The following is a 12805-nucleotide window of genomic DNA, read 5'->3' as shown; positions in this document are numbered from 1 at the left end:
GTCGCATGCTGACAGCTCTTGATAGGTCAATAATCGTTTCATTTATTTGTGTGAACAAACCTATTAAATTTATTAATTTAAAGTGGGCTAAATGTTCCCAAATGTGTACCTATTCCAAAATTAAAAAAACTAATATTCCAAGGAAATTTTAAATACTAGCAAATTTTCTAATAATTATTCATTAAGTCATCACCAAGTCTATTTGGAAATAAAAAGGGTAACTTACTAATCATGATTTGTGTATATTTGTGTCAAAAGAATTAAATTAAGTAATTATAGATTGAAAGTGCCTTTATGTTGTAAATGTCACTAAAGAAACCTTCCATCCTATTTTATGTGTCAAAATAAATGAAGTAATCATAGATTGAAAGTGTCTTTATGTTGTAAATGTCACTAAAGAAACTTTCCATCCAATAAAATTATTTTAACCATTGATGTATATCTCAGGATTGGCCTTACGGGCAATAATATTGTCCACAAAGTTAATTAAATTTCTTATGAATTTATGATGTTGAATTAACACTGACTCTAATATTGCAAATCAAGTAGATAGGTGTGTATGTCTCTATATTTATTCACTACTTATTTTGTGTATGAACTATTGAAGCATAATAACTTTCAAAGAAATCTATAATTTCAAAGTGTGTTCACTGTGTTCTAACAAAGCCAAAAGTTAAGAAATATTTAACCAAGTATTTATATCACATAATGACAATAATAGTGTAATTATTTAATTTTAAGTTTGATTTTATTTTAATTTTAAGTTTCACTTTATTTATTTGTATTGCTCTTCAATTCCTACAACCTACATCATGTAAAAGCACTGATGTTAAAAGAAAACACTGTCACATATAACCGCTGTAAATTAACACACAAAGCATTCACAAAAATATAAGCATGGGTAAACAGGGGTTTTGGGTTTGTAAAAAATAAACACACAAATATTTATTTAATCACACATAGCAAAAGCAGTTCCCAAAATTTGTGAAACTCCTGGCGGACAATATAAAGAAATCTCAACGTATGATGAAATTACTGGAATGAAGTTGAAATTCCTTTCCGTTCACTTTTCATTCGCTTGAGCACGCATTTGACTTTACTTTTAAATAAAACATTAATATCATGATATGAATGTATAACTGATGGTCAGGAATATTACTTATTACTTTATTAAAATAATGTTGCTTTGATCATATCAAGAATTCTACTATAAGGTTAAATTGATTATGATATTTAGTAAAAATATAGTGAAGTAGGTACTAATTTCTATAAGAATTTACTTGTTTATATTAATCAAGAAATTAATTTATTGGAACTAAACAAATGAAGGTAAATTAAGCAAATTTATCACACAATTATACTCAAATGTATTACTCTTTTCGCTTAAGTGCTCATGAATCTAATATCAAATATAGATCATTAATATGTAGCGGCGAAATAAGCCCTAAGCAAGGCGTATCGGGTTGCAGGCACATGTCTCGATATGCAGCTTCTCGGTCCTCGCATGAACAAAAGCTAGATGAATTCGTAAATAACATGTACTTACAGTGAAACAGACGGGATCTCGCCTCAGATGACACCGGGCAGACGTAGCGCTGGCTTAGTGGGAAGTAGGTAGGTGGCGGCTATAGGCCTACAGCTGCGATCATATATAACCATGGATACCGCCTTTAGGAACATTACCGTTCAAATTCTCGGGCCAAATTAGCACACATACACAATTACGCCTACATTCAAATAAGACGACGCGTTTACAGAGCCTGTAATCAAAGCTCGTAAACAAAATAAGAGTCATCTTTATTACACCAATGGTACATAGCTAAGTGTAGATGAAATGCATATAATGTCAATAACTACCAATCAGCGACATTAATCCGCTAATAACCTTCTTGCTGTACGTACTGGCCGCTGAGAGTTCGCGGTTCATATTTGATTAGAATGTGACTTGGACAGGGATAGGTTTATGCCATACAGTGAAGAACCAGTCAAATAATTCACGTATAATAATTTAATGCAGATTAAAAGATAACTAGTTAAAATGTTGTTATGACATGACAGACTAACTCAACATAAGTAAATATATCATTGTTGTATAAATGTATTCCGCTATAATAAGTATTTTGTATATTTTATTATCAATCTGCATGGCAGTGCGAAGTCACGTTCAGGTATAGTCTGTCCGTTTTTCTAAGATCAAGTACGCCATAGTAAATGTATGGCGAACTTGATCTTAGAAATCGGACTGGCTATACAGTCTGCAAAATTTACATGGGTACACGAATCGGGTCAAAAATATTTGAACAGGCGGAGTCACAATAAATCCCCACTTTCAGTTCAGAATATTTTATATGTATATAGCCGGTCAAGCAAGTTTGTCAGTAGAAAAAGGTGCAAAATTAAAATTTTGTATAGGACCACAGCCGTTCGCGCGCTTACATTTTCTAAATTTGCCGCTCTTATAATATTTTAAACTTTCGCGTTTTGAACACATATTAACTCACATTATATTGCCGCTCTTTTCTACTGACGGAAATGGCTTGAGAGAGAACCTACATATATGTGACAGTAGAGGGTGGATTCAAATGATCAACATTTTCAGATAATGTGTGTATTTGTTAAATTAATTCAGTGAAAGCATGATAGGAAAAATGTATCTACATATAGGAGACCGGGTATGATTATCTCACGGGTTATATCTCATGAATAGAACATATTCTAGATATCTTGCCAGGCATCCACTCAATTTCATGTCTCTCTAATTGGACAGCTTTTTTCCATAGTTCTCTGCGAATAGCATCTTGTGGGAATCTGAATGGAAAGTAATGTAAAATGACAATACCAAATTTGATTATTAATTTGAAATAACTAGGTAGTTTTTTTATAGCTCCATCTCATGAAATAAAAAAGGAAAATACAAATCTGTAAGAAGGAATTTATTACTACATTTATAATTATATAGAAAATACCTAAACCAAACACAAGTTAATAAAATAGTCTACTTCATTTAGCATAACACCATCCCTATTATCCTCGCAATTTAAAAAGTCGTATGTTGTTATGAAAGTCGTATGCAGTTGTTACGTTTTAGCTTAGCACGGTAGTATTGAAAACAAATCGTCATGTTTTTTCCAAATTCTACTGAAGTTATCTGTTTACTACAAGTGAAAAGTGATTCCACTGTCCTTGGTATGAACTAAAATAACTTCTGCACCACTTGACGACACATGAATATATTTTTAATTACAAAAAAACGTTGTTTTTATAAATCAATTTAGCCATTTGTCACTGACTGTCATCTCGGTGGTACTGAGATTGCCAATCGAGCAGTTTGTAAGTACCGCCTATCGCGGGGTAGTTTGCGTTGCGTCATAATTGAGCGGACAGAATACTTCCATGTATAGCATTTCGCTGGCCTACAGGTATCAAAAAATATTTTGTCAAACAAAGATAAAAACTAATTTAATAAGAGAGGGAGGTCTTCACCTTAACTAGCATCATCAAATTTTGACAAGGTTTTCACAAACAGGTTAAATTCTAACTAGAAAGCCTCAAAAAAGTTTGAAAAAGGAACTTGAATAGCCTATGGCGTCTACAGTAATTGGGAAATCGCGATAAATTTTGATATTCGCGTGATACCTTTATTTGATTTGTGTTCTCGAATGAACAATCTAAAAGTTTCTTTATTTAAAATAATTAAAAGAACTTACCCCGCAGCAAAATTATAAACTGCAACTTTCTCGCTGTTATTTAAGTCGTAGTCAACGTAAAATGGCGGACCCACGCTATAGGGTGTTACGTGCGTGTACGAACTCGATGAGCCGACAATACCAACACAACAAACCAAACCGTTTCCGATATTTGTAATTGTGGTTGTAATAAAATAAACCTTAGATCGATGAAAATAAAGCTCATAATGGTTATATTCTTCTAATTTACTTATAGATGAAGTAAAATATGAAATAATAATTATTACTAGGTTTTATACCTATTCAAGTTTATTAATCATTAAATTAATGAAGACGAATAAAGAAAAATATTTTAAGATATTAGGGTGAGTTAAATGATTTAAAAGGAATAATAATATCAACGATTGACCAACCAAGCGCCCTGCAGTTTACGTTCTCATAAACCCACGTAATTCTAACTTAAGTACTATTACAACCATTTTACTTAATAACAATACATAATTCATTATTCCACGCTATATTTTGATAATTTTCTTGAGTATATATCCCTTTTGCGAAAATAAGTACATTATTGTACTCCGTAGTTGTTCCGGTCCTCACTCTGGGGTTGCCGTTCTAAAAACTTTATTCAGTATCGATGATTATGATTATAAATCGAATGAGTCAAACAACATTCGATCTCTTCATTGATCGAATCGATCGTTTATCGATTAATTATATTCGCAGTTCGCCATTAAACTTAAATCAGCTTATGAACTATGTATTAACCTAATCTAGTATCTGAAATGAACATTAAATAACAAACACACTATTATTTATTCAACCGATCCGATCGATGCGATCCTGGTATCTGAAATAAATTTCTTTTATTTCCTGAAAGCTCGAAGAACAACATCGACTATTTTTTGGCCCATATCACGAGTTTTAGGCATAGATTCACACATCTCAGCATCGTTCCACCATGTCGCGAGACGCCTTGTCTTTATGGGAAGTTATGTAACTACAGTGGTAGAGTAAATTAGACATGACATGCGTCGCGATGGAATGAGATAAAGATGTTTGAATCTTACCTTTATCTCCTGGTCTATGCCTGGGGTTCTAGCATCTATTGCCCTCAGGAAACTCGTGCTCGCAGGATAGGCCACGCCTGCGGGGTTCCAGCGCACCACCTGAAGTTTTAAGTGATTTATGACATCACCGTTATCACTGAGCATCTCGGGATATCTTTTGGGGATTCTACTACTAAATCAGATTGGCATGATTAGATCTATGTTAAGTATAAGTGTCAATAAGCTTCAGTCAGTCAGTCATGTCCCAGAGATCATACTTCTCCCACAGGCAATTCAATACCTCGGTACCGCAACCACAGGGGTACCGACTTAACATATCGGCCTCGTCAGGCTCTAGGCACACCGTATAGGTTGCCGTCAGGCCTCGTCAGGCACTAGCTCACGGGCATCACATCCACAGGGATGCCCTTCTCCACTCTCCAATAACACATGAGCCCCACAACCACTGGGGGGGCCCCACATCTGCCTTCTATACCCAAGTCCACCGTACCTCTCGTACGGTGGTGATCTCCCTCGTAACTATAGCCAAGTAGTGGACATGTCAACAATCAAGTTACGGGGACAAACATTCATAGAAGGTATTTAGTTTAAGGGACATCTAGGTAAGACTGAATAGTTACGTTATGAGCTTACGTTACGTGTTCATGATATAAAGCAAAGCAAATACAAGCAAGTGGAGAATACTCAGCTTTAGGGAAACCAGCCCATGTGGTTTCCTGCTTCGTAGGATGAACCTCGATAACCTTACGAACACACTTCACTGTTCATCACGTTACGGCGGCAAAGTCTGACTGTTCATTAGCTACGTGTACGGAAGCAGTGATGACCATAGAGTGTTCCATAGACTAGACCTGGTATACTCACCATAGATACACTACTTCCTGGTAGGGTTGCCAGCGGTGAATATAGATGTTAGACGTCATCGCAGTGCCTGGCACTCGCGACAACATCAATCAAAAACCCAATTATGCATTTAAATGAACAAAAGATACGAAGGTGGAATTCAGTTTACTGTATTCATTTTTATCCACATATACGAAGACAAAAATAAAAAAAATCCTGTTCGAGATTTTTGTAAAAAAAAAATGTTTGAAGTGCGTGGGCAGTTACGACTTCAATATATTATGGCTCATATATTGCACACTGGGCGTTTAGCTGATCTTGCGTTTTTTTTCTTGGGCGGCACGAGGGTATACCTACTTAATCCCGTAAAGTAAACCCAAACTTCCCGGCAAAAAGGTATTTTAGGTAACAACTTATGTACGCTAAGTACCTTCTAGTCCCTAATGGTTTTATCCTCTTCAATAAACAACCTAATGGTGCTCCTACACTGGCAGTTGGGTACATAACGTTATATAACGCCGTGTGTTAAGAACAACGCATAATAGAAGAGATAGTACTGATAGTGTTATATTATGTTATCCCTGTCCCACAATGTTATTCACATAATATTATGTTTTATGCTCATTTGGTATTGGTACCTATCATATTGTAAAAAACAAAACATGTGTCAACACCTACATATTATTTGCCTCGAACACGAGCTCAGGCATGTAGAAGAGCCCTAAGAAAAAATGTTCATAAATATAATAGACTAGCTTTTGACCGCGACTTCGTCTGCGTGGAATTAGTAATTTGGGTACCATAATTTTTAAACAAATCTGCTTTTTATTACATCCTTCTTTTTATTACATCCTTGTTTTCACCCCCAAAATGGATGACTAATTAGTCAAAAATGCGAACTTTGTTTATTTATAACGAAACTAAAACTAAAAACTAAATATAAAATATCTCTTCCAAGCTTCTGGAATGGACCCTAGAATGCTGGCGGCTTGGAGGTTCGAGAAGTTGGAGAAGTTGTAGAAGTTGGAGAAGTTGATAAAGTTGGAGAAGTTGAAAAAGTTGGAGAAGTTGAAGTTGGAGAAGTTGAAGAAGTTCGAGTTGGAGAAGTTGAAGTTGAATTTGAAGAAGTTGGAGAAGTTGAAGTTGTGGAAGTTGAAAAGGTTGGAGAAGTTGAATTTGAAGAAGTTGGAGAAGTTGAAGTTGAAGAAGTTGAAAAGGTTGGAGAAATTGAAAAAGTTGAAAAGGTTAGAGAAGTTAAAGTTGAAGAAGTAGGAGATGTTGAAGTTGAAGAAGTGGGAGAAGTTGAAGTTGAAAAAGTTGGAGAAGTCGAAGTTGAAGAAGATGAAAAAGTTGAAGTTGAAGTTAGAGACGTTGAAGTTGAAGAAGTCTGAGTAGTTGGAGTTATAGAAGTAGAAGTTGGAGAAGTTGAAAAAGTTGAAGAAGTTCGAGTTGGAGAAGTTGAAATTAGAGACGTAGAAGATGAAGAAATTGAAGAAGTAGGAGAAGTCGATGTTGAAGAAGTTGAAAAGGTTGGAGAAGTTGAAATTGAAGAAGTAGGAGAAGTTGAAGTTATAGAAGTTGAAGTTGAAGAAGTTGGAGAGGTTGAAGAAGTTCGAGATGGAGAAGTTGAAGTTAGAGAAGTAGAGGTTGAAGAAGTTGAAGAAGTAAGAGAAGTTGAAGAAGTAGGAGTTGAAGTTGAAGAAGTTGAAAAGGCTGGAGAAGTTGAAGTTGAAGAAGTAGGAGAAGTCGATGTTGAAGAAGATGAAAAATTTGAAGAAGTTAGAGTTGGAGAAGTTGACGTTGAATTTGAAGAAGTTGAAAAAGTTGAAGTTGAAGAAGTTGATAAGGTTGGAGAAGTTAAAGTTGAAGAAGTAGGAGAAGTCGATGTTGAAGAAGTTGAAAAGGTTGGAGAAGTTGTAATTGAAGAAGTAGGAGAAGTTGAAGTTATAGAAGTAGAAGTTGAAGAAGTTGGAGAAGTTGAAAAAGTTGAAAAAGTTCGAGTTGGAGAAGTTGAAGTTAGAGAAGTAGAAGTTGAAGAAGTTGGAGAAGTTGAAGTTATTGAAGTAGAAGTTGAAGAAGTTGAAAAAGTTGAAGAAGTTCGAGTTGGATAAGTTGAAGTTAGAGAAGTAGAAGTTGAAGAAGTTGGAGAAATTAAAGTTGAAGAAGTAGGAGAAGTTGAAGTTAGAGAACTAGAAGTTGAAGAAGTTGAAGTTGAAGAAGTTGAAGTTGAAGAAGTTGAAGTTGAAGAAGTTGAAGTTGAAGAAGTTGAAGTTGAAGAAGTTGAAGTTGAAGAAGTTGAAGTTGAAGTAGTTGGTGAAGTTTAAGAAGTTGGAGAAGTCGAAGTTGGAGAACTTGAAATAGAGAATTTGTAGTTGAAGAAGTTGGATAAATTGAAGAAGTTTAGGAAGATAAAAGAAGTTGGAGATTTGAAGAATTTGTAAGATGGAAGTTAAAGAAGTTAATGAAGTTGAAGAAGTTGAATACGCTGGCGCAGTTGAAGAAGTTAAATAGGTTGGAGAAGTTTAAGCTGAAGAAGTTGAAGTTGACTAAGATGAAGAAGTTGCAGAAGTCGAAGAAGGTTAGGAAGATAAAGAAGTTGGAGTTGTTGAAGAAGTTGAGGAAGTTGAAGTTGAAGAAGTTGAAATTTAAAAAGTTGAAAAGGTTGGAGAAGATGAAGTTGAAGAAGTAGGAGAAGTTGAAGTTGAAGAAGTAGGAGAAGTTGAAGTTGAAGAAGTAGGAATAGTTGAAGTTATGATTGGCTATGGTGGACTGGTAGAGAATGCCTTTAGGTATTAAGTCCGCCGTTTGTACATTTTATTTGTATTTTGTGCAATAATGTTTAAATAAATATATACCTACAAAAATTTGTACCTGGTGAGGTGTCGGGTCTCGGAGGCTAGACATTTCTAGAATACTAAAGTATTTGAACAAATTAAATTATTTCAGAAAAATATTATTATTATTTATTATTTCAGTTTATAATTTCTAGAATAGTCCAGAACATTCGAGAGTATTCGAGAGCATTCGACAGCATTTCTGAATATTCTGGAATGTTGTCGAATATTCGAGAACATTCTAGATCAGCGGTCGGCAACCTTTTAGCAGCCAAGGGCCACATACAGGGTTGGGCAGTATTTCAATTACATGTATTTGAAATACGTATTTGAAATACATTTTAGTATTTTGTATTTGTATTTCAAATACTACCTGGAAAAGTATTTTGTATTTGGTATTTCAAATACTGCACTCACATGTATTTAGTATTTTGTATTTCAAATACTTCAAGCTTCAAAATACATTTCTGCAAAATACATTTTATTAAATTGTATAATCCTAAAATGGATCGGTTTTTTTTATTGTTTCGACATTAAGGATTGAAATTAGTCCAAATTTGTGCAACAATGTAGGTTTATATTCAAATTTCGTCAAGTGGACAAAAACTAGAGCTGGACGAAAACTAGCGCAATGACCCTATAAGTTTTTAGGAAAGGATATTCGTTAGGAAAACTAAATGGTTAAACAAAAAAATTGAAAGGTATTTTGTATTTGAAATACATTATTTTACACACTGTAATTTGTATTTTGTATTTCAAATACCCGTCACCGAAGTAGTTTGTATTTGGTATTTCAAATACTTTTAAAAATGTATTTTGTAATTTGTATTTGAAATACGTGGAAGCCAGTATTTTGCCCAACCCTGGCCACATAGTAGTTAACGGAGGTGACGCGGGCCGTACTTTGTTAATATTTATGACTTTATGAGACATTGTTGTTTGTCACTATTACATACAAAATAGCCAAGACACCTCTCGGGCCGCAAGTGACAGATTCGCGAGCCGCATGCGGCCCGCGGGCCGCAGGTTGCCGACCGCAGTTCTAGATCATTGTGGAACATTCCAGAACACTTTCGAATGCTGTGGAATATTCTGGAACATTCGAAGCTGTCTCTGGTATAGGAGGCTAGACATTTCTAGAATAGTCCAGACCATTCGAGAGTATTCGAGAGCATTCCACAGCATTTCAGAACATTCTGGAATGTTGTCGAATATTTGAGAACATTCTAGATCATTGTGGAACATTCCAGAATACTTTCGAATGTTCTAGAATATTCTATATCCTTCCCCGGGACTCAAACTATCTGTATACCAAATTTCAACCGAATCGGTTCAGCGGTTATTGATTCCCCATACAAACTTCCACCCCCTTTTTCACCCCCTTAAAGAGGGATTTCTGGGATAAAAACTACCCTATGTCCTTCCCCGGGACTCAAACTATCTCTATACCAAATTTCATCAAAATCGGTTCAGCGGTTTAAGCGTGAAGAGGTAACAGACAGACAGACACACTTTCGCATTTATAATATTAGTATGGATTTATGCATTTCAAGATCAGAGCCCATACCATAAGGCACTGACAATGACAGTGTCAAAACCATAGTCAAAACTGACAAAAACGCTAACGTCTACGTAATTTAAGTAGGTACTCGTAGGTACTTTCTATATAGAGCGAGATGTATCTCGCTCGCACTAATATGCGAGTACGAGCGAGATGAATAGAAAGTAAGGTACGTTCACCAGCGTTTATATCAGAGGGGCTACCGCGAAAACCGAAATTCGCAAATTGCGGGGATCTTACTCTTTTACTCCAATGAAGGCGTAATTAGAGTGACAGAGAAAAATGCCCGCAATTGACGATTTTCGGTTTTGGCGGTAGCCCTACAGTGCCAAACTGGTGGTAGCTACACTTCACACAAAAATAAGATTTTCCTGCGTTTACACATGAGTCCTTTAATGGGTTAGGTCCGTTTGTTCCGAACACACTTTTTTAAGTACATACTACGCTCAAGGTTTAACACATTTTGTTTCCTTTGTAAACAAACATATTTTTACCAGTACGTGTTATTTCCAAAATACTTTTATCTGCTAAGCGAAGCGAAGGCAAGGGAACATTATGCGTTCTTTTTAGGTAGGTACTTACAAGCTTTTATTATATAACTTACCCAGTAACTTTATACATTTAGCGTTTGCGTCAAATCCGTTAGTTCTGATTTTTTACAGACTTGTTTTTGACGTAGGCCTAATGAATAATCCAAATTTGTGACCTCGAGCGCCGCCGAACGCAACTTTCGTAGCGAGTGGTTCGAAAAGTGGAATCTTGAGCGTTGTGATAGTTTCAAGGCACGAGGGTTAAACAAATTTTTCCACCGAGTGAAACACATTTGTTTCACCACGTTATCTGATGCGATGAAAATACTCAAATAAAATCAGGAAACCACACAAAATTTCTCATTTGATTTTGAATAATCAAGAGAGCCTTAACGAGGTCGTGTGATTATAAAACTTCTTTCTTACCTATCTTTATTAAACTCACCGAGTTTATAATATATTTTACAGTAAGTACATATGGGTCTACTTTCCGTGCGTATGTCAAAAGTTTAAAGGGTCATATGTACTGTAAAACGTTGTACGATACACGTGCGAATAGGTAATTCGCAACTAGTGTCGTTTTAAAACACTCCCTTCGGTCGTGTTTGAATTTATCGCCACTCGTTTCGAATTTCCTCTTTTCCGCACTTGTATCGTAAATAACTATTATGGACATTTGAAGCTGTTCACATTATTATGTATGTGCATGTCTCCCAGCTGGACAAGTCTACCGCACTACCTACGCCCTATTTCTAAAATGTATCAACAATTACAAATTAATTTAGATTTGGTAATGAAACGTAAATATTAAGGGTTTCCAGTTTACTGTAGATTAAAAAGCAATTTCATTAATACACATGTTTGAGTAACAAATACGGATATTTATTTGACAACATTACACAATAATTAGTACTTACCTAATTAATTTCATTGTTACTTCCAAACTAGATTTTCCAACAAAGATCACCTTTGACATCTTAATTTAAATTTCACAATAATTACGTTTTTGATTACTACAGATCCCATTTCATACGACGTATCTACATTTAAATTAAGAAGAACTGCAAAAGGAGTTGTCCCTTTATAAGTAACTAGCGACCCGCCCCGGCTTCGCACGGGTTAACAAATTATACACTTAAACCTTCCTCAAGAATCACTCTATTGATATGTGAAAACCGCATGAAAATCCGTTCAGTAGTTTTTGAGTATATCGCGAACATACAAACAAACACACAAACAGACGCAGCGGGGGCTTTGTTTTATAAGGTACCTACCTATTGGTGATTAGAATTGTCTTTTATGATATATTTTTTCATCTTTAACAAACTATCTACTACAATAGAATCAATAAAGTTGATTGGTAGAGAATGCCGTGTGACATTCATTCCGCCTTTTGTACCTGGCATTATCTATGACAAGGCACCTTATTGGAGATGGCGCTTACGTTGCCCTGCGTCGCGCAGCGTTGTGATCAGTACATCGTTTACCACAGCATAAGCGCCATCGACAATTATCATAGATCATAGATACCATCACATATTATTACTGTGTAATCCATACTAATATTATAAAGGCGAAAGTGTGTCTGTCTGTCTGTCTGTCTGTTACCTCTTCACGCTTAAGCCGCTGAACCGATTTAGGTAGATGAAATTTAATATCAGGATAGTTTGAGGCCCGAGGAAGAATATAGGATAGTTTTGATCAATCACCCTCATCATCCCATGCAAACGAAGTCGCGGGCAGACAATTAGTAACTAAGATTTCTCGGAGTATTTACACTTGTGATAAATATTCTCGGTTCCATTATTTATTTCGTAAATCCATACTAATATTATAAAGACGAAAGTGTGTCTGTCTGTCTGTTATCTCTTCACGCTTAAGCCGCTGAACCGATTTAGTTGAAATTTGGTATAGGTACCTAGAGATAGTTTGAGTCCTGGGGAAGGACATAGGATAGTTTTTAAGTATGTCGGAAATCATCCCTGAAGAGAGTGCAAAGGGGGGTGGAATTGAAAGAGTTAATGAATTGCCTAATAATTGAAGTAAGCAATGCGCGAATTGAATGATTGCTATTAGCATTATCCAGGAGCTATAACTACTTTAGCTGCTGTCACTAATTCCACGCAGACGAAGTCGCGGGCAAAAGCTAGTATTGTATACACAAAGCAAAAAAGCAAGCCAACTAAATTTTATGTAGGAACAGTAAATAATGCAAATTTGTCATAGTCCCAATAGTGTAAGTAGTAGTTTAGGTACCAATTAGTAGCGTTAACAACAATGA

This window comes from Cydia splendana, chromosome 1 (assembly GCF_910591565.1).
Source record: "Cydia splendana chromosome 1, ilCydSple1.2, whole genome shotgun sequence".
NCBI lineage: Eukaryota > Metazoa > Arthropoda > Insecta > Lepidoptera > Tortricidae > Cydia > Cydia splendana.
This window is presented reverse-complemented; position numbering follows the sequence as displayed.